General features: G+C 39.4%; 1 long non-coding RNA gene across 1 annotated transcript; it reads right to left on the bottom strand.

Moving 5' to 3' along the window:
* Positions 1 to 1,193: 1,193 nt before the first annotated feature.
* On the bottom strand, positions 1,194 to 12,045 carry LOC137038315 (uncharacterized). Its single transcript, XR_010897454.1, has 3 exons — positions 11,937 to 12,045; positions 9,335 to 9,593; positions 1,194 to 2,148 (listed from the first exon to the last, which is right to left on the bottom strand). It is a non-coding gene; the product is annotated as an uncharacterized lncRNA (long non-coding RNA).
* Positions 12,046 to 23,228: the final 11,183 nt, after the last annotated feature.

Below are 23,228 nucleotides of genomic sequence, written 5' to 3'. Positions count from 1 at the left end.
CTTTCCAGTCTGAGCTGAAGGGCGAAATCAAATCACCAGAAGATCGGGCTGGGTTGACACTGTCCAGTGTGGAGCACTTTTATAATGGATGGATGCACTTTTTTGGGCTTTAAATTTTGGGCTGCCATTATAAAGCTTGGATTAGCCAGGACATTTTTTTATAGGCGGTTTCATCGAACGCACGCGCGTTGCTACGGTTACGCGCGTTGCTACGGTTACGCGCCTGGTTCGAAGTTAACTTCCGGTCTGTGTCTGTTTATCGGTCTGGCTAGTGGATAGTATGGCGCACTACTCAGTAGAAATACATTTTGACGTACTATTCTTGGTTAACATGATATAAATATTAAAAATCAAGCAGAGAGCACATGACACAAGTTTCCCAACATTAATCTTATATTACGAAACAAAGAAACATGTTATTCCGACGCATTGCATAATTGAAAGGCGAGTGCGCACGCATTTATATAGGCTACTGTACAGAAAACGGCATATGGTCCTTAAAGGGTTAGGTCACACAAACATGTTAATTCTGTCATTATTACTCACCCATATGTCGTTCCAAACCTGTAAGACCTTCGTTCATTGTCAGAACACAATTTAAGATACTTATGGGTTGGGATCAACATGACGGTGAGTAATCAATGACAGGATTTTCATTTTTGGGTGACCTACCCTTTAAGTGGGGCGTTTCCCACTCTATATTGAAGACATAAATGGGAGATTATTTATAATAAACATGCTGAAACAAAAAATATATATATACATGAAGATAATGGTGCACAATTAAAATTAAAGATGCCAACACATAAGAAAGATAACGCAACCTCTGGTGTTATTGATGTCTACCGGAAGTTACGTTTGGGCCACAAAAGCGCGCATGCGCACTAACGTTTGTTTATGTTGCTGCCGTTGAAACCGTCTATATAACTCTGACTGTATTCGTCTGAAAGAAGAATGTCATACACACCTAGGATGACTTGAGGGTGAGTAAATCATAGGGTAATTTTAATTTAGGGATGAACTATCCCTTTAACTAATAAGTCTTTACTGTAAAGTGTAGTATATGCACAAGAAAAAAAATAATGCTGGTTTGAAACATAATGAGTGTGAGTAATCAAAACAGATATAGATCAAGCTTAAAGTAGCTTATGAGACTGACTAACGTTTATATAGTGCATAAACACACACCTGGGTGAAACTGCTGCTGTATATCCAATATTGCATTCGCAGAGCCCTCATACATCTCTCTTAAAAATCTCATCTGATTCCAAACAAGCTGCGACCAATATTCCAGTCACATTGAAGGCAGTCGGAAAAACACAATTCCTGTCTGGCAGCTTATGATTATTGAGCACCCGTTCTCCAGGCCGAATCAAGGCGTCCTAATTTCCTGTCCTTCAAATAAAATGCCGGCTTTATTAGTTTCACACTTAAAATGATGTACAGAAAGGTTACCCAAGCGCAACGATCGGGCTTTTAGTTTTAACGAGTGCATACATCATAAAGCGATCTCGATGTAATAATCATCCATCATAATTGAGACACAGGACCAGCTGAGGGACCTGCTCGCGGAATGGGAAACAGATTTGGAGAAGGCGGCGACGTGCTACGCGAACGCGAATTGGCGCGTACATGCCGCTAAGAAAAACTGTTAGTTTATGGGGCTCCTGCGGGACTGCGCGAGTGGTTTTTCAGTTAACTTGGAGGAACTTTGATTTTCAGACCTGTCAGAGTGAGAAAGTGTGTTTTTGTGCCTAATCTTGATTGCATGCGCGCATGTGCGTGTTTTATGCATGTGGGTGTGAGGCGGCTGTGTCTATTACTCATGTGAGTCGGCGCGTCTGTTTCTGTCTGTTCGTTTTGCACTCGTTTTATGTACATCAGTCCGCTGGGTCTCTGCTCCATCCCATGCTGTGTCAGCCGCGGTCTCACGTCTGGGCCAGGCTTTAATTACAGTGCAGGCTGCTGTATTTCTGAAGGGGGTTGTTGGTTGTTCCCCCTGAGTGTGGATGTCAGCCCTGCTGAGGTGCAGTGGAGAGGCGGACGGGACGGATCGTGACCCTCCCCCTGATCCCAGCGTCCCATGGGCTTTGGGCCTTTACCGCGGTGCCACTGCCTCCCCTGGCCCTGACGCTGCCCACCTGCCACCTAATAAACACACACACACAGAGAGAGAGAGAGAGAGAGAGAGAGAGAGAGAGAGAGAGAGAGAGAGAGAGAGAAAATTACCCCATGGTTTACTCAGCCTCAAGTCATCCTAGGTTTGTATGACATTCTTCTTTCAGACGGATACAATCAGGGTTATATTAATAAAAAAGAAACTATGGCTAATCCAAGCTTTATAATGGCAGTGAATGGCAGCCCCAAAAAAGTGTATCCATCCATTATTTAAGTGCTCCACATGGTCCCGGGGTTAATAAAGGCCTTCTGAAGCAAAGCCGTGGGTTTGTGCAAGAAAAATATCCACGAACCCTTTAAAATATCTAGCTTCCGCCAGACAGCTGTCCATATTCAACTTACGAAGAAAGCGTAACTTATGCGACATATGACGTCAGTGTTTTGAACTGCGAGAAGCGTTACACTATCTGCGTGAGTTGAACAGGGAAGGCGGTCCGCCGGAAGCTAGATACCTATGTATAGATACCTATGCTAGATATAGATAGCCATATACACCTAGGCTGCGTCCGAAAACCTATAGGCAGCTGACTCGTTGCCTCGCTGCCTTATCAGATGTAAGGCAGCGTTTTGTGCATGAGGGCACCTCACAAAACTGATTTCGGACAGACTTCTAAGGCAGTGCAACACTTTAATGATCTACAGCAAAATAGAGAGCTTTGGTGAGAACTAAACAAATATTTAATTAGTACATTAGTACTTTCTCGACATCAGAAGTGGAAAATGTTGGTAAAAAACATACATTCAATTGTGTAAATGATTTACACAAACTGACCAGCAAACGCAACTTTCGGATGCCATTTATCACCCCAGCTCAAATGTCACAGAATGGAATGCAAAGTATTGTGGGATATCAAAGGCAGCGGAGGATACATACAAAAAATTTTCAAAAATCCCTCAGATGAAGGTAACTCAGGAGACAGGAAGTGAAGCAAACATTAGATTCGGACATGGCTTGATGCCTTCCTGTCATGAAATGTGACCTCCGAAGGCAACATTTTCCAGGTTTCGGACGCAGCCCTAGGATGGCTGAGGGTGAGTACAACATGGAGTTATGTTGCTTTTTGGGTGAACTATCCCTTTAAGTAAAAACTATCTTTGAGTTTGATACCAAATCACGTGAGCATATTATGTTCTGGTTCAAGTGCTGTAACGTCACTTTTCTTCATCATTTCATCGTTCCGTGTCTTTTGAATGTCTATTGTTTTACTGATTTTTAGTGGGTATGAAGTCAAGTTCACATTCAACACTATAACTAATATTATTGTTTTAAAAAAGCACTTCAAGCTGTAAATTGATGTTTGTAACGCAATATTTGACCGGAAGGGTAAAATAGACGGTTATTTTCGTCAGTTAAGGCTCCTTAGATCTAGCACTCTGCTCTCTTCAAATCACCAGACACAGAGATAAAGTAGTGCTTAATATTAATTTATTTGAATCAATTATCAATTGAATCTTAATTTTATCAAGAGAGATTGTTATACGTAACTTACCTGTCTGTTCAGCGACTCTCTCCATTAACAATGAAGCAATTAGTTTAATTACGTTACTTCAAAAAAGCGATGTAACCCCCTCGTTACTGAGAAAATATAAAATAGCCATTCAGTAGCGAAGCTATTTTATTACTGAAAGTCGCGGGTCCGGGGCAGCGTAAATCAACAAGTCGCTTCTGTGTAATTAACAAGTTTTTTTTTTCCTGATTTCGTCTCTCTGTGTGAGACGACGTTTGAACACAGCGCATTAATACGGTGTTTAAACTGACTTGGAACTACCTGTGCATTAAGCACACCTTCCAGCCAATCAGAATCGAGTAGGCCTAGCCTATTTCAATCGAGTAACAATAAAACAATAAATTGTGGTAACAATTTTGACGTTTTACAAAATGTAACTTTTTTTTAGATTTAAATTATTTTCTCCGAGAGTGCACACTACCTTTCATACATAGTTGTGTGAGGTAATTCAACCGGAAAAGTATGGGTCGGTATAATTTACACAAGATTTGTGGACACACATTATTGTAATATATTATTTTTAAACAATTTAATGTTGTAGAATTAAGCAAAATACTATTTAGGGCTTTTCATTAATAAAATAAATGTAATGTTACCAAAAGAAAAGTTAAATAAAATATTTAGAAGATGATACATGATGGAAAAAATAGCCCACACTAATTCGAACAACAACAAAAAAATCATGATATGTGTGGAGAAAATAAATGTATTCTTAGTAGACTTAGACTGTGCATCAAAGATAAAAAATAAATAAAAGAAGGGCCAACAAAGGAAGATTATACTCGTTGTGTGGGATCATGCAGGTGATAAGTCAGCATGGTCATAATTAACATCAAACCGGTGCTTGTGTTGCCCAGCTGCCCCTTAGAAAAGAATGGCATTTGTATGTAATTGTGGAAAAACTGTGACGGTGACAATCAAGAAAGATAGAATGATGCTCAATGGATGAAAAAGGAAAACAATTGGCCACCCTTACAAAGAAGACTAAATAAGTCCATGAATGGAGTAACTGTGGCAAAAGTGTGAGGAGTAATGTGCCTGCAAATGAGATCACAAGTTAGAACTGTATAAAAGTCGGGTGTGAGCCGGGGATGAGATGGTCAGATGTTCAGCTGGCATCTCACTTTGTTGTTCATACAATAAAGTTTACCTTTCTGAGACCTGGAACTTCGACTTTTGGAACTGGAACTTTTCTTTGACATATTGAAGACAATTGGGACTTAGAATTTGCCACGACATTTTACACTATATACAGTCAAACCAAAAATTATTCAGACACTAAGTTTTACTAGTGTGTTCAGGACACTATAGTTCATTTATGTAATTGGGGATAGCAAAATAAAGTAAACGGTGACACATTATACGCAAAGATTCTTCATACAGTGACTATCAGTAAAATTTGAGCCCAAAATGATTCAGACTGAGCTGAGCATGTTTTGCTGAAGTGTGTTTTCTTTAATTGCTAATGTGACCTTTGACACCACAGACTGAACTAAATGAAGCGTTGCTTGCTCATTGGTTGAGCTAAACTGGTTTAATCTAACTGTGTGCTTAAATCTAACAGCTGATTGGCTGATTGTAATCTATTACACACCTTTCTATCAAAGTGATCTGACATTATCAAGATGAATATGTTCTGACAAAGTTTAACTCTGAGTTTGTGTCATATTTTATTATCATTTTCTGAACTATAGCGAATAAACTGTGATCATGGGAGAAATGTCTGAAGGTGTCTGAATACATTTTGGTTTGATTGTAAGAATTTTCTTTTTACAGAAAATATATTGTTATGGCCTGTAACATCTTGTGATCCATGACAATGCATAACAAATTATTAAAATAATTATAAATATAATTGAAAAAAATTGGAGACTTGAGACCAAAATGTACCTGCAATTTTAGAAACACGTACCGATTGTTCCAAACTATGATTTTGTAAAATAACTTTTAGCAAGGATATATTAAATTGATCAAAAGTGACAGCAAAGACGTTAGTAATGTTACAAAAGATTTATATTTTAAATTAATGCTCTTAAACTTACTCATTAAAGAATCCTGGGAATAATGCATCACAGTTTCCACAAAACATTAAACAGCGCAACTGTTTTCAACATTAATAATAATCAGAAATGTTTATTGAGAATCAAATTAGCATGTTAAAATGATTTAACATGTGACACTGAAGACTGGAGTAAAGATGCTGAAATACCTATAAAAAAAACACAATACCTCGTGTATAGCCAATCTATATTCATAGGCCTACAAAACACACTGTCTAATTTGAGCGAGTCAGCAAGAAACACTAGAGATAAAGTTCTGATCTGAACTATGTGAGCACCTAGGCTTCAGCAAAAGAAACACTTTTCCATTGCACAACATGAACACACCTATAAGGACCAAATAGGCTTGTGTACTGTACACACACACCTTCTCGCTGGTTCAATCTGACATTATCCGGCTCACAGCGGCTGTCCACAAGTGTTGGCTGATCAATAGGTCTTCTTCTGCACCCGTATCGACGACGGAGCGCGTTCATTGATCACGTCCAGACCCAGAGGCCCCGGCTTCAAAGATAATTGGGCGCTGGGACGGGCCTTCGCATGATTGACAGGGGTCCGAGATGTTAATAAACCCCCAGGCTTTGCTTTATCATATGTGCGATGCAGCCCGGGTCATTATTTGCCGAAACCGTGTGTTTGTCTTCCCCCGTTAAGACGCTCGCAACAACTTCATCCGTGACTATTTCTCTGCAAAACAGAGGCGTTATTGATTAGGACGCCTAATGTATGATCGTCACGCCGCGTCTATTATTCTGTGTATTCGGTTCAAATCAAGGTGCTTTTAAACAAGTGTCCAGCAAATGATGAAAAGCCTTAATAACTGAGCAGGGCCATATTGATACTTCATTATTAAGTAGGCAGGCTCCAGCACATTAGGAAGCCATTAAAGGCAATAACAAACACAAGACGCTCATTTGTTTCAATGAGCCATGGTGAATATTAGAGATTAATTGACACTGAGGCGGGTGGGCTAGTTTTCAGGACGTTAATATTACAAAAAGTTTGATAGGGTGGATGCAAGCGCGCAGCACATAAACAAACGAACAAATGCTCTTTTAAACTGCATGGGGGAAAACGAGCCGTGAAACAAAGCAAAGGCAAAAGAAATGGAAGCGATCTAAAACAAACTAGGAATTATTAAAATATTCCATGTGTAAATCGCATCCAAACCCTCTCAGAACAATAAAGTAATGAGGCCCCAATTGGGTCCCATTGCGCTCATGGGTTCTGAGAACAATAAGAGGCGCTAGATCTGCCTGAGCCCGATGCTAAACCTTAGAGTTCACTTGGCATCGGACTGCGAGTGTGTATGTGTGAGTGTGTGTGCGGATGAGGCAGTCGGGATGCAGAGATGCCGGGGGCGACTGGGCTGCTGATAGAGGCCAGTGTCCCAGTGCTCGGTGTTCGGATAATGAGGCCTTGCGCGCACGCACCCACACACACACACACGCACGCACACACACGCACACACACACACACACACACACACACACACTCCCACACACACGCACGCTGGCTCAGTGTGCATTCACAGATGCGGCCCGGTTACAAACACAAGACAAGTGATCCACATCAACACAACAGCTCGATACACACAGACACAGAATCAGGAAGGCCACGACCCCTAAACGCATGACAACACAATACTGGACACGTCCAAATAAGACGTTACACCTTTTAGTAATTAGAAATAATTTTTAATCTAGCATTGGCATGCAGAAAATAAAGAACACATCCCTATATTTAACAGTTAACACTACAGTTATGCAGCATATGCTGTATATTAGGGCTGAGCATTGACACAAATTTCACACTTTTGAATCACAAGCTTGAGATTTGATTCGATTCAATTCAATTATCAGTACAATTGTACAGAACATAGCAAAAAAAGTCTCTATAAACTATACAGGGAACCCCATCACTAGAATATTAAAAATTACAATTAACTGATTTTTTGGCTACTTTTAAATAACACACATAATAAAGCTTTTCATTCGTCAAGTCATGAATGTTGTTGAGGAGTGTGTGCTACTACTTTACTAAGTGATCAGATGAAACATTTTAACCTGCTGGACCAGAAAACAGGTGGAAAAATCACACAGATGAACATTAAAGGAGCCATATTCACCTACAGCTCTCCAAAATAGCCAAGCAACCACCCACAAGAACCTAAAAAACTGCCTAACACCCTAAAAAATGCCAAGCAATGATCTCTACCAACACACTATAAACCACTATAGCAATGCCCCAGCAAAACCACCTACGACACAAAAAACAGGAAAAAACAAAAACAAAAAACAGTAAATATCTGTTCATATTTCAACCTACAGCTCTTGAAAATACCTAGAAAACTGCCTAACAACACCCTAGCAACCACCCACAGCACCCTAGAAAATGCCAAGCAATGACCTATGCCAAAACACTATAAACCACCTAGCAATGCCCCAGCAAAACCACCTACGACACATTCAAAACCTCCCAACAACAACCAGGCAACCACACAACAGCCTAGCTACACTCTATCAACCACCCTCAACAACCTAGAAAACATCCTAGAAACACCCTAGCAACCACCCACAACACCTAAGAAACTGTCCAACAACTCCCTAGCAACCACCCACAATACCTTAGAAAATACCAAGGATTGACTTGTACCAACACTATAAACCACCTAGCACTGCACTAGCAAAACCACCCACGACACCTTAGAAACTGCCCTACAATGACCAAACAACTACACACAACCTAGAAAATTGCCTAGAAACCCCATAGCAACCACCCAGAACACCTTAGAAACCATCTAGAACACCTTAACAGCCACATAGCAAGAATTGTGTAGATATGTTTGGCACATGCAACCACTCATTTTCTGCAAAAAAAGAAAGAAAAGAAAATTAGAAATAATGCCTTGGCAGCATGAAAGTGACACTATACAAATAAAATATGTTTCAAAATATTAATAAATACTATACTACATAAATTATTGCCCGCACAGCCTTGGTTTCTCCAGCAGAATGTTTTTTTTCTCTCTCTAGAGAATAATTAAGAAATTAATCGAATTATAGATATATGCTCATGTCCTTAGATGTTTATGTTGGCATTTATATATCAACATAATTCTTAATATACTCTTTGTCCTGTGTATATTTTGCTGCATATTATGTCAATTTTGTTTTGTTTTGTGTATTAAAGTTTTTTTGTCATTCACATTTCTGTGTAACTCACCAGGTTACTTTAATTATTTATTTATTTTCCAATTGATTTGATTTCCACTTACTGTTGCATGGCTGATTGCTTGTCCACATCATTTTGTATATTAAAAAAATTAGAAAATACCAATACAAATTTTATAAAAAAAATAATCTAATTTTAAACGGATATCAGTTGCAACCGAAAAAAAAAAAAGTGTTTTATGTATTGATTTCTCTTTTCGTCTGTGCAGTTCAAACATATAAGCATCCACTCTTCCTCCTAATCGAACGTTTTTAGTTGACATGATTCCGCCAACGAATCAGATCAGAAAAAAAACAGATGCTCTAATTCCTGGAAATGCAGGGTAAGGAAAAAAGGAAGAGTCATTCATCAAACCTCTCACTAATTCTTTCTTCTCCGCTGCCGGTGTCTCTTCCAGAGTTGGCCTTAACCTGGAGCACGTCGCTGGGGTAGAGCGCCGAGGATTTTAGGGGGGTTTGGGTGGTGCTGAGGGCCCAGGGCATGAATATTCAGACAAGCTCTGTCTCTCTCTGGTTCTGAAGGTGCGGTCAGAGCTTTCTCCGCCCCGCAGACCCACAGGAGACAGACGGCAGGACGGCTCTTCCAGAGTGAAGAGTTGCTGCTCTGTGTTGACCTAAACATGAGAGCGGGTCAGCGATACTTCGGCACACTGCATGAACACAATGCATACTCACACTATACGCATGCATGTTCCTTTTTTATATAACATGTATGCTTTGGCTCTGCCTCTCACACACAAAATATTCTCCCTCTCTCTAGCCATCACACACATACACACACACACTTCGATAGGCATTATGCTAATCTCGCCCCTCTGCTCTGTCACTGGTGAGCTGGTTGAGCCGCGCGCGCTGCTCACCGGCTCTGTTCGCCTTAGGGCCCCTGCCGCACGTTTTGACAGAGCATCCCCTGATAGTTGGGATTAGTCCAGCTTGTTTAGATAAACCAGGAGAAGTGGAGGAAAGGAGAAACAGAGGGAGGGCGGGAGGGAGTTTGTGGAGCTCTGCTGAAGACAGATGCTACACACTTTCAACACAGACAAAAACGTGCTCGCGTATACGTAGACATGTGTGTCTCCATAGGATTCACTATAGCAATCCAGTGATGACATCACAGCTAGACTGTAACAAAAAACTATGTGTTGCACATTAACGGGACTTATTTTGTCCTGCGTTCGTCAATACGCACGCGTTAAGGGTTACTCTTTCGCTGCAAGTCGACTTTCTTACCTCTGTCCGCCGGAAGCTAATTATTTTATTCTATAAAGTTTTAAATATGGATATTTTTCTTACACAAACACACCACTTTGCTTCAGAAGGCCCTTATTAACCCCCCGGAGCCGTGTGGAGCAGTTATATGATGGATAGATGCACTTTTAAGGACTTCATAAATTACCCAACAAATCAAGCTTGGAAGAGCCAGGACATTTTAAATAATACTGCCCCTCCTTCTAAAAACCATAGTGTGCTCTGATTGGTTGGCTGGAGCAGTGTATTGTGATTGGTCGAGCATGTTTCAGAAATGTCCCACCCCTTACCATAACAGCCAGTTTCAACCAACCAGGCCCCGCCCCTTTATTTTGCATATGCCCTAGGCAGCGATCATTTAAGGGTGCAATGTATTTAATTATACATTGTTGCATTTTTCAGCTTTTTTTGGTTCCTTTTCACACACTAATTGCTTTGGTCCGAACCAGATGAAACAAACCAAAACGCAGGCATGTGACAACATCCACATCACTCATTGGCCATGGCGTATTTCCTAAACGGCTTTTCGATTGGTCAGAATTGACGTGTGGGAAAATTACAACAGAAGAGGTAACGCCAGCAAACTATAATAACAGAGGCGACTGTACGGGCTGGTTTTGTCCCTGGCCATTATCTACTACATTGTGTGTATTTACCACAGTATCGAAACAATACATTTCTATAATGAAGCTCGGATGCGACGTGAAAACAACGCTCTAATGCACTACAGACGGTGAGTGCGCATCACTCGTCACTTCAAGCGGAGCCGTGCATTAATTCTTCTTAACTCTGATATGCTCATCTTCCGAAAATATTGCCAACGATCTATCAGATAATAATGTCATGCATATAATGTCAGCGCAGCTAACTACGGCAGCTGGTTTAGTCCAAAAATGATTAGTACTTTTGCAGTTGGTTCTGTTGGAGGTCGGGTCACATTCTCACCACAAATGAACCGCTCCAGAGTCCGTTTGAAACTGTACCAGCTCTTCAAGGAGGTCTCGGTACGCTTGCTTGGTCCGCTTTTGGTGCGCACCCGAGTGCGATTGCTGCTTTCAGACCTGACCAAACGAAACGCACCAAAGAGGGAAACGCACTCTAGTACGATTTAACCGAACTAAATGAGGCAGGTGTGAAAGCACCCTAAATGAGGAATACTGTTCCTGGAAGAATAGGGAGTTGAGAATCTCTGACACTGATAACTCAGTTTGGAGGGACTTTGTGCTTTGTCAAATGGGAACATTACACACTAAAGAAAGATGAACATGTAAAAAGCATAATAGGACCCCTTTAAACCTGGCAGGTGCATCTGAAATATGGTTTCCATGCAAAGAAATTGCGAATGCAAATGTGTGTAGACCTTTAGAATTAATGATTGTTTCTCAGGAAAAAAATGGCCATCTAGTTTATTTGCTACTATAAGCATGCCATTCATTTCATAACTGATAAACTTTCCAACATCGACCCTGTTATTGAATTGACCTGAATCAACGCTGAACTGACTTGAGCTGAATAATGACACTCTTCTATATGTAGAGCTGTTTTACAGCTGATATAGTATTTGTTTCATAATTGAAGACCTTTTCAACATTAATATTATTATTTTCTTTGAAACAATCTGTATTGTATAAAGCACCATATACATACATGTGACTTGACTAAGCACCCCAAATGCATTTTTGACCTTCAAAATATCTGACACCACTAACCTGGTGAACTCTGGTGACTAGATTTCCCCGGAAACACTCACAGTGCAGTCTGGTATCTTATGATCACAATTTCATTTCAAGTTGCACATCCTGATCGAGGGCATCACATGCTCGTAGACTGTACACTGTATGATGTAGAAATGATAGAAATATGCAAAATTAATGCCGTCCACATTAGAAAGTCTGCACGCTCTTCTGTTTTGGTAAAAAAAAAGAAAGAAAAAAGGACAGATTTAAAAAAAAATATCTATATGTACTATATTTCAGTTTGATAATGTTTTTATTTAATATTTTGTATATTTAGGGGATTTTATGTTAAAATTCACATTTAGAAGATATAAGCATTCAACTTACAGTCTCTCACTTCCGCCAATAAGGATCAATGATTTTGATGACATCACTCAGCACTTCAGCTTCTCACTGGATTTTCTGTCCAATCAAATGCTCTCTAGAATCTGAAGCCCCACCCCCTACATTATAAAGAGAAATTTTTTATTGTTTTTTTCCCAATGAAATGAAAGTAGGCTACTATATTTTATTTTGTGCAGTAATTTTATACTATATTTATTTATGCAATAGTTATAATTCATTTATTCACTTTTTGAGCATATTAAAGTTTTAGAGCACAGATTTGATCTCTTTTTTAAAGAAGACACTTGGCAGATTATTGCTGAATTGAAATAAGATTTAAAAAGTGAATACTATTTTATATATATATACATACATATATACACTGTAAAAAAATGTGTTGGTTTTTGTTGGTTTAACTTAAAAAAGTAAGTAGCCTGGTTGCCTTAAAAATTTGAGTTTATTGAAATTAAAAATTTTAGTTGATACAATGAAGGAAATTTGTTTAATAAACAGAAACTCAAAATATTATTGTATCTGAACCACATAAAAAAATTGATAAATCATGAAAATATCACTATTTGGCATGTTTCACTGCATCATCAGAAATAAAACACACACAATTACCCAATATGCTTACAAAATCTTTTAATAATATTTTAATAAAGGTGTCAATCTCAAAAACTGTTCATCGTATTAACTCAAAATTTTAAGGCAACCAGGTAACGTTTTTTTTTCTAAATAATTTTTTATATATAAATTCATATATATATATATATATATATATATATATATATATATATATATATATATATATATATATATATATATATATATATATATATATATATATATATATATATATATATTTTTTTTTTTTTTTTCTTCAAAACCAAATTTAAGCTTCTGAAAAAATTTTCTTTCAGTAAGTAAGATTTTTTTTGTGCACAGTACCAAAAGTTTCTACAAGATGAAATTCATCTCCCATTTATTTCCAAAGCGCTAATGTTTGACCATGAGTAACACAATTGTGACAATTGTTTTTAGGATTTAACCTTTTCAAATAATGTCAATAATTTTTTGACAGCACCAGAGGCTTAAAACATTACAAAAAATGCTATTATTATGATCAAGTGAAATGAAAGGATTTTCTAGATAAATTTTGACTTCATATCACCTACTGTGCTGATTTAGAGTAATGCATTTAGGCTGTAACACATACCTACTGTATTCGTGCAATGAATTGGGGTATTATGAACTGTAGTAAAAATAACCACAATTCTTAGCAAATAATCTGAAATTTGTAACTGTACACTGGTGTGAAGATGTTTGCTCCTGTCATGTAACTATCTTAAGCCCTTACTCTGATGATTAAACATGGTTGCACTTTATTTTACAGTATGTGTTTTTACCTCAGAAAGTACTGGGTAATATAAAGTAATTACATGAGGTTCATTTTAGAGGTAGGTTTAGGGTTATTATTGTAATTACTATAAGTATATAGTATGTAGATGGGAAACAGGACTGTAAAATAAAGTGCTACCTTGAAAATAATCACATTAATAGTGCACGTAAACATATTCACTGATAATAATCATACATGTGTCTTGATCATCAGATCCTCATCTGAGAATGATAAGTGAAGGATCATGTGACACTGAAGACTGAAGTAATGATGATAAATTCAGCTTTGATCACAGGATATAAATTACACTTTACTATATATTCACATAGAAAACAGCTGTTTAAAATTACAATAATATTTCACTGCTTTACTGTATTCATGATAAAATAAATCAACCTGCTGTGACAAAATATGAGATGTTAATTCAAACACACTCAACGCCCCCTTGAGCTCATTCATGAACAGAGAGGCTTGTGTTGTAATGGCGGTTGGATTTCCAGATCTGCAGATATACTTCAGTGTGTGTTTCATATCTCACCCACTGGCAATGTCACCGCATATGTCAACGAGAGATGGCCCATAAAGAACAATAAGCTTCATTTGCAATGCAGATGCCCCGGGTTTTCACCGTCTCCGGAAATATGACATATTTTGGGTTCATCCATAAAGGGTGAGTGCGCTGTATCTTGTTAGCGGATGTTGTGGTGCGCTCTCGAGACGTCTCTCTCCGTCCTATATACACACAGATCCAGCAGCTATCAGTCTAATGAGATATTTATTGTGCTCTTTTATGGGCAGCTTTGCATGAGGAAGTGCTGTTTTTATTGGAACATTCCTGCTCGGCATTAATGACACCTTCGCACTCCTATCCGCTTTGAGCAACGTTTGAACCTCCCCATTAAACGGTCGACCTTTGACCCCAGGTTCACCCAGCCGGTGTGCACGTTCCCTCTGCTCCTGTTCTCTCGGCTTCGGGAAAGAGAAAAGGCAGAATAAAGAAAAGAAGTGATTATCCTTTCAGAAGACCTGCCTGCTGAAAAGAAGAAGAGAAGATCTTTTATTCAGTAATGTCAGACGGATGGAGGGTCTGGACCGATGCCTTTGATGAGTTTAAGAGAGTCAACACTTCACGAGTCGAAATATCTCCACCTGGGAAAATATACAGCTTTACTTTATATACACTAATGCTCATAAGGGTGGAATAATTATGCTTTTGGTTTAGTGTTAGTGTGTGAAGTCTCTTTTGCTTACTAAGGTTTCATTTATTTGATTAAAAATGCAGTCAAAATATTTTAATATATAGTAAAGTGTGATTTATTCCTGTGATCAAAGCTGAATTTATCATCATTACTCCAGTCTTCAGTGTCATGATCCTTCACTAATCATTCTCTTATGAGGATCTGATGATCAAGAGACATTTATGATTATTTATCAATATTACTTATTTTTGTGGAAACCGTGATACACTACAGAATTCTGGGGTAAGACTTAAAAAAAAAAGAATTAATACTTGTATTCGCTATTCGTCAAGGACACATTAAATTGATCGAGAGTGACAGCAACGACTTTTATAATGTTACAAAACTGTCGATTCTATTCATCAAAGAATCCTGATTTTTTTTATCATGGTTTCCACAAAAATACTAAGCAGCAACATTGCATAAATATGAAGTTTCCAACATTGCTAATTAATAATTGAGCACCAAATTATGTAGTGTTGAAAATGAAGCCGGTCAGTATATATTGTGTTTGTTAGTGTCTAGTGGAATGATATCGTCGATGTGATGAACTTTACCTGTGGTTCCTGTGTAAACTTTAACATCCACTAAAATCACCAAAGCACCAGTCGATTCACTGAGAATTCAACAATGAAGAAAAGAGTTAGTGAAGAGAAAACATCCTGCAGCACTCGAGACAAGTTATGTCTGACAACATGTTCTTGTTATGAAAAGCCTTCATACATGAGCTTAAAGTCCCCATGAAATCAAGACGATCAGACAGTGCACTATATAGGGGATAGGGAACGATCAGACACTGCACTATATAGGGGATAGGGAACGATCAGACAGTGCACTATATAGAGGATAGGGAACGATCAGACAGTGCACTATATAGAGGATAGGGAACGATCAGACAGTGCACTATATAGGGGATAGAGAACGATCAGACAGTGCACTATATAGAGGATAGGGAACGATCAGACACTGCACTATATAGGGGATAGGGAACGATCAGACACTGCACTATATAGGGGATAGGGAACGATCAGACAGTGCACTATATAGGGGATAGGGAACGATCAGACACTGCACTATATAGGGGATAGGGAACGATCAGACAGTGCACTATATAGGGGAAAGAGAACGATCAGACAGTGCACTCTATAGGGGATAGGGAACGATCAGACAGTGCACTATATAGGGGATAGGGAACGATCAGACAGTGCACTATATAGGGGAAAGGGAACGATCAGACAGTGCACTATATAGGGAAAGAGAACGATCAGACAGTGCACTCTATAGGGGATAGGGAACGATCAGACAGTGCACTATATAGGGGATAGGGAACGATCAGACAGTGCACTATATAGGGGATAGGGAACGATCAGAGAGTGCACTATGTAGGGGATAGGGAACGATCAGACAGTGCACTATATAGGGGATAGGGAACGATCAGACAGTGCACTATATAGGGGATAGGGAACGATCAGACAGTGCACTATATAGGGGAAAGGGAACGATCAGACAGTGCACTCTATAGGGGATAGGGAACGATCAGAGAGTGCACTATATAGGGGATAGGGAACGATCAGACACTGCACTATATAGGGGATAGGGAACGATCAGACAGTGCACTATATAGGGGAAAGGGAACGATCAGACAGTGCACTCTATAGGGGATAGGGAACGATCAGAGAGTGCACTATATAGGTGATAGGGAACGATCAGAGAGTGCACTATATAGGGGACAGGGAACGATCAGACAGTGCACTATATAGGGGATAGGGAACGATCAGAGAGTGCACTATATAGGGGATAGGGAACGATCAGACAGTGCACTATATAGGGGATAGGGAACGATCAGACAGTGCACTATATAGGGGATAGGGAACGATCAGAGAGTGCACTATATAGGGGATAGGGAACGATCAGACAGTGCACTATATAGGGGATAGGGAACGATCAGAGAGTGCACTATATAGGGGATAGGGAACGATCAGACAGTGCACTATATAGGGGATAGGGAACGATCAGAGAGTGCACTATATAGGGGATAGGGAACGATCAGACAGTGCACTATATAGGGGATAGGGAACGATCAGAGAGTGCACTATATAGGGGATAGGGAACAATCAGAGAGTGCACTATATAGGGGATAGGGAACGATCAGACAGTGCACTATATAGGGGATAGGGAACGATCAGACAGTGCACTATATAGGGGATAGGAAACGATCAGAGAGTGCACTATATAGGGGATAGGGAACGATCAGAGAGTGCACTATATAGGGGATAGGGAACAATCAGAGAGTGCACTATATAGGGGATAGGGAACGATCAGAGAGTGCACTATATAGGGTAGGGCTGAACGATATTCTGTTTTAACATCGACATTGCGATGTGCGCCTGTGCGATAGTCACATCGGCGGAACATGCGATGTGAAGGGTAGTAGCCCATGGTGTATTAAGAGAACGGTAGCACACAGTAAACAAGTTTCTTGCTGGAGTGACATGCATGTTCCGCGTGCCTGCACTGTGATTGGTTCGCTGTGCCGCTGCTCACTGCTCACGGCCAAACATTCACTGCTAAAATACGCGACGAAGAGGATCCGAAGAGGAAAAACAAGAAAACACCACCAATTTGTCTGATCACTTAAAACGGCACCACAAAGATCTTTACGACGAATGCAAAGCAGGGCTCGACATAAACGCTTGTCCAGGACATGTGGGTGTTTTGAAGGGCCAAGTAAAAGATAATTATACAAAAAATTATTTATATAAAAAATATATATATATTATATTTTTATATAAATATTATATAAAAATATTTATATAAAAAATAACTAGCGAATCACCAAAATGCAAGAATGTTTGTGCATTAATTTGGTGTAAGTGGCGATCGATAGTGGCTGATAATATATAATGGACTGATGATAATAAGGTCGCGTTGTTCATGCTCGTGCAGCCTCTCGAGGAGAAATCACAACACTAGAGCGTTTTCCTGAATACCATCACGACTGAAAATGACACTGATTTTATATGACAGCTCCATAAACAACTAATTAACATTCACTTAGTCACTTACATTTTAGATGCAATATTTAGTGTTTTTGTTCTATTTCAGCAGTGAAAATCGTTCACAGCAGACCCGTAACACGTCTCACTCATAACAACAAGCGTGAACGATTCAGCGTTCTATAGAATCGTTTGAATGAACGACTCAGTGACTCTCTTGTTAAGACGGTCACCTGCTGCCACCTATTGGAGGTTTAGTTTCATGTTTGCACATACTTCCCAACATTTCTTTTTGTCACTTGTTATGAAGCTTGCTGATTAGTGAAATTATTAATATCACAGAATGGTAATTATTGACTTTAGCCTGGATTGATGGCTCTCAATATCGCAATATATATTGTTGGGAACAAAAATATTGCAATGTAATTTTTTTCCAATATCGTGCAGCCCTAATATAGGGGATAGGGAACGATCAGACAGTGCACTATATTGAGGTAAAGAAAAACTGTGCAACTGAGCACATAATATATGTAACCCCTCCTGTTCAAACCGCCAGCTCCAAATGGGACTCGAAACCGAGTCCATTGACATGAGAGTCTGACGCACTAACAAGGAGGCTAAAGGCTGAAACCTCTTAACGTCAGTCGCTAGAGCGTCTCTTGAGATCAGAGGAGTGAGGTTTACCCGTACAACAACTACTAGCTGGCCTCCGTTGCACTCACCCCCTTAAACCTCACTCTCATCTGGGTCACGGCACCAATGTAACATCCTGTTTGAACCGCCCGCTCCAAGCGGGACTCAAACCCGGGTCCGCCGGCATGAGAGTCAGATACTAACAAGTAGGCTGTGCGTTTTTTTGTAGTTTAACTCGCTTTCAGTTCTCATTTTCAGGCTGCCTGAAAAGCCGAAAATGAAACGTTTTTAGTGGAAATCTATGTCATCTATATGGCCCCTTAGTTTTGTGTTTTTGTTGATGTTCCCACGTTTCCTTCTGTTTAGTTCCTGCCTCCTTAGTTACAAATTCCTCCTTGTTTGTTATCTATAGGTTACAGTTAACTCCCACCTCTGTCTAGTTAAGTTTTGTGTAAAAGTACTCCCTATTTTGTTCAGTTCACTATTGTTTATCGTCATTATTAAGTGTGGTTCTCCTGAGATTCTTCAGTGTATTTATGTTTATGGAATATGGATTAGAGAATTCCTTCATCATTAGTGTTGGGTTACAGTACCTGTTTGTTTGACCAATGGAAGACAAGTGCCATCAGTGTTTGGGAAACCTGTTAGAAAACAATTATTATTATACTGAACGATTAATGTGGTGCTACACTTCAGATAATTTAAAACTTATTGAGAATGCATTACCTTCACAGTGCATCACAGTACACAGTACCTGCATCTAGCCCAGATGTTTACAACAGCAGTTCAGCTTTTTAAAAAATCCACATTCAAACAAAACAGCACATTTCCTGTTGGTCATAGCTAATGACTCAATGTACCAAGTTTGGTGATTGTAGGTAAAACTAAGTAACTCCCCTACTTTTGTCAAAAGGTGGCCCTATAGAGCCCCTCCTCACTTGTCAGTTTGTAAATGGTAAATTTAAACCGCTTACCTCTTACAAAACATCTCCTCATCAACAGAAGATCCACTTTAATCATGTACAAGATACAAAACATATGTTTATCTCACCTATTTTGATCACTGAGTTTTTTGAATCAAATTAAATGAAACAAAATCGCTTTTGGTCATAAAAAGCAAACAGGAGTCCAGAACCAAAATGGTGCTGTATCCAAAAAAAAAAAAAAAAAAGAAGAAATATTTTGCACGTTTTACAATACTATTTTAGTCTTTCTACTTCAAAATTCCCTGTTTAATTCAATGTGTTACTTTCTGATTCTTTGTAATAATTTGTGAAACTTACCAGCAATTCCTGAAAAAAACTATTTAAAAGTGAATCATATGCCAATTTAACAATAACATGGCAAAACTTTACAGTAAGGTCCCATTAATGCATACTAACATGAACTACATTTGTTACAGTATTTATTAATCTTTGTTAATAAAAATACAACTGTCAACATTATTTTTTGTAAGCTTGGTCTATTAATAAAATATTAACCATGTATTAGTAAATGTTGAAATTAACATGAACTAAGATTAATAAAGGCTTTAGAAGTATTTTCATTAGTAGTTCATATTACCTCATGCAACCTTATTGCAAACTGTTACCAGTGCACATTAAATTACACATTTTAAAGTAGAAAGACTGAAATTGTAATAATTTGTAAAATGTGTAATTAGATTCATACTTATAATAGTTTTGTTAAGTGTGAAGAAATTGCACACATGCAATAGGCAAAAATAGCACTTATAATGCAATATTGTTGCAATTATTAATGCAATAATAATGCAACACGTGTGGAAACAAGCTAATATACATGAGACCACATGATGAAAGTCATGCAGAAGAGAAGAGAAGAGAAGAGAAGAGAAGAGAAGAGAAGAGAGAAGAGAAGAGAAGAGAAGAGAAGAGAAGAGAAGAGAAGAGAAGAGAAGAGAAGAGAAGAGAAGAGAAGAGAAGAGAAGAGAAGAGAAGAGAAGAAGAGAAGAGAAGAGAAGAGAAGAGAAGAGAAGAGGTCTCGGGGGAGGACGTGGGGTGATGTCAGCCTATTAAACTGATTTCACAGGTTCCCTTAACGAAGCCACTCGCCAGTAAAAGGGCAGGAAGCATCTCGTTTCACTCTTTTTTTCACTCTTCCCTTCAAGCTGGATGCACGTGAGACTTATTGAAAGCTCCTGACAAACAGGCGTGAAGGAGGGCAGCTGGTGGGGCAGCCCTCTCAGGACCCCAACAGCCCCGCCGGAAACGCAGGTGGTATAAAACAGCAGCCGTCAGTTCTTAAAGATTTCTCTCTTTCTCTCTCTCCACCTCATCCCGCCCTTCAGCGCTCTCTGAGAAACCCGATACGGACTGATGAGATACTGGACTCACACGGTCATGTCACCGCATGAAGACTTGTTGCGCTTGCATCACTTTGCTGATGTCATCTGTCCCTGGATCAGACTGCCGACAAAATAACTCTTTAAGCATTTTAAAGGAATATAATTCATTCTGGCATCGTTTACTCACCCTCAGGTCGTTACAAATCCTGATGACTTTCTTTCTTCTGTGGAACCCATTGACTTTGGAGTGCACGGAACAAAAACTTTTCTTTTCTTTTGAATAAACAAAGTCATATGATGGTCAATATATTATGACTGAATTTAAAGTATTTGAAAATAACCATTATTACGTTTCTTAATACACATTACGGTTCTCATGGAGTGCACGCTATTCCAGAGAAAATACAATATTTTATCATACTGTTGCTGTGCCTCTGAAACAACTTTCCTTTCGTCTGTTTGTTGTCTATCAGAACCACGCATCACAACCCTATCCATTCCTGATAGATAAAACTAAGTCTTAACCAACATTATGTTGTCTTTGGAGATCTGCTATTATACATACAGTGACCCCACAGATTATTTAGTCCCTATATGTAAGAATGTTCATGCATTACTCACTTTTTATTGCAAATGTATGAACACAAAACAAAACTTAAAAACAAGACTTTCCCTCGTGAAGTGAATAACACTGATGATCTCTTCATCACGGCTCCTGTTAGTGGGTGGGATATATTAGGCAGCAAGTGAACATTTTGTCCTCAAAGTTGATGTGTTAGCAGCAGGAAAAATGGGCAAGAGTAAGGATTTGAGCGAGTTTGACAAGGGCCAAATTGTGATGGCTTGACGACTGGGTCAGAGCATCTCCAAAACTGCAGCTCTTGTGGGCTGTTCCCGGTCTGCAGTGGTCAGTATCTATCAAAAGTGCTCCAAGGAAGGAACAGTGGAGAACCGGCCACAGGGTCATGGGCTCCAAGTCATGGGCACGGTCATGGGCACCAAGGCTCATTGATGCACGTGGGGAGCGAAGGCTGGCCGTGTGGTCCGATCAAACAGACGAGCTACTGGAGCTCAAACTGCTCAAGAGGTTAATGCTGGTTTTGATAGAAAGGTGTCAGAATACACAGAGCATCTCAGTTTGTTGCATATTTGCATCGCAGTAGATCAGTCAGGGTGCCCATGCTGACCCCTGTCCACCGCCGAAAACGCCAAAAGTGGCATGTGAGCATCAGAACTGGACCACAGAACAATGGAAGAAGTTGGGCTGGTCTGATGAATTACATTTTCTTTTACATCATGTGGATGGCCGGGTGTGTGTGTGCGTGGCTTACCTGGGGAACACATGGCACCAGGATGCACTATGGGAATTAGGTAAGCCGGTGGAGACAGTGTGATGCTTTGGGCAATGTTCTGCTGGGAAACCTTGGGTCCTCCATCCATGTGGATGTTACTATAACACGCTCCACCTACCTAAGCATTGTTGCAGACCATGTTCAGCCTTTCATGGAAACTGCATTCCCTGGTGGCTGTGGCTCTTTCAGCAAAATAATGCGTCCTGCCAAAAAGAAAAAATTATTCAGGAATGGTTTGAGGAGAACAACGATGAGTTTGAGGTGTAGACTTGGCCTCCAAATTCCCCAGATCTCAATCCAATCGAGCATCTGTGGGATGTGCTGAACAAACAAGCCTGATCTATGGAGGCCCCACCTCGCAACGTACAGGGTTTAAAGGATCTGCTGCTAACATCTTGGTGCCAGATACCACAGCACAGCTTCACACCTACACTTTAAGTGTTTTGATATATAAATGCGCTATATAAATGTAACAAATTATTATTATTATCTAGTGGAGTTAATGCCTCGACGGGTCAGGTCTGTTTTGGCAGCAAAAGGGGGACCAACACAATATTAGGTAGTCATAATGTTATGCCTGATTGGTGTATTATACAATGTTCAAGATAATGCTGAAAAAGACAGAAATGGAAACGGTAGCTGTGTATTCCCTGGTGGCTGTGACTCTTCTAGCAGGATAATGCTCCTGACACAAAGCACAAATGGTTCAGGAATGGTTTGAGGAGAACAACGATGAGTTTGAGGTTTTGACTTGGCCTCAAAATGACCCAGATCTCAATCTAATCGAGCATTATTTTTAAAATAAATAAATAATGCGATTATTTTTTGATCCGTGACCGCAGTACATTTGGCGCAGTACATGAAATTCAGATGTTTTCAAGTGTGATTTTCATGTCCAAATACTTTTTAAGCCACGGTATCCTCACTATGAAATGAATAAAATGAGCTGTGGATGCTGTTTTACTTTAAAACCTGACAAACAATATCTTTCAAAGAGGCTGCAATTCCCAGTAGA

This window comes from Pseudorasbora parva, chromosome 13 (genome assembly GCF_024679245.1).
Source record: "Pseudorasbora parva isolate DD20220531a chromosome 13, ASM2467924v1, whole genome shotgun sequence".
In the NCBI taxonomy this organism is placed as follows: domain Eukaryota; kingdom Metazoa; phylum Chordata; class Actinopteri; order Cypriniformes; family Gobionidae; genus Pseudorasbora; species Pseudorasbora parva.
Note: the sequence above shows the minus strand (reverse complement) of the source record. Positions and strands in the feature narration are given on the sequence as shown.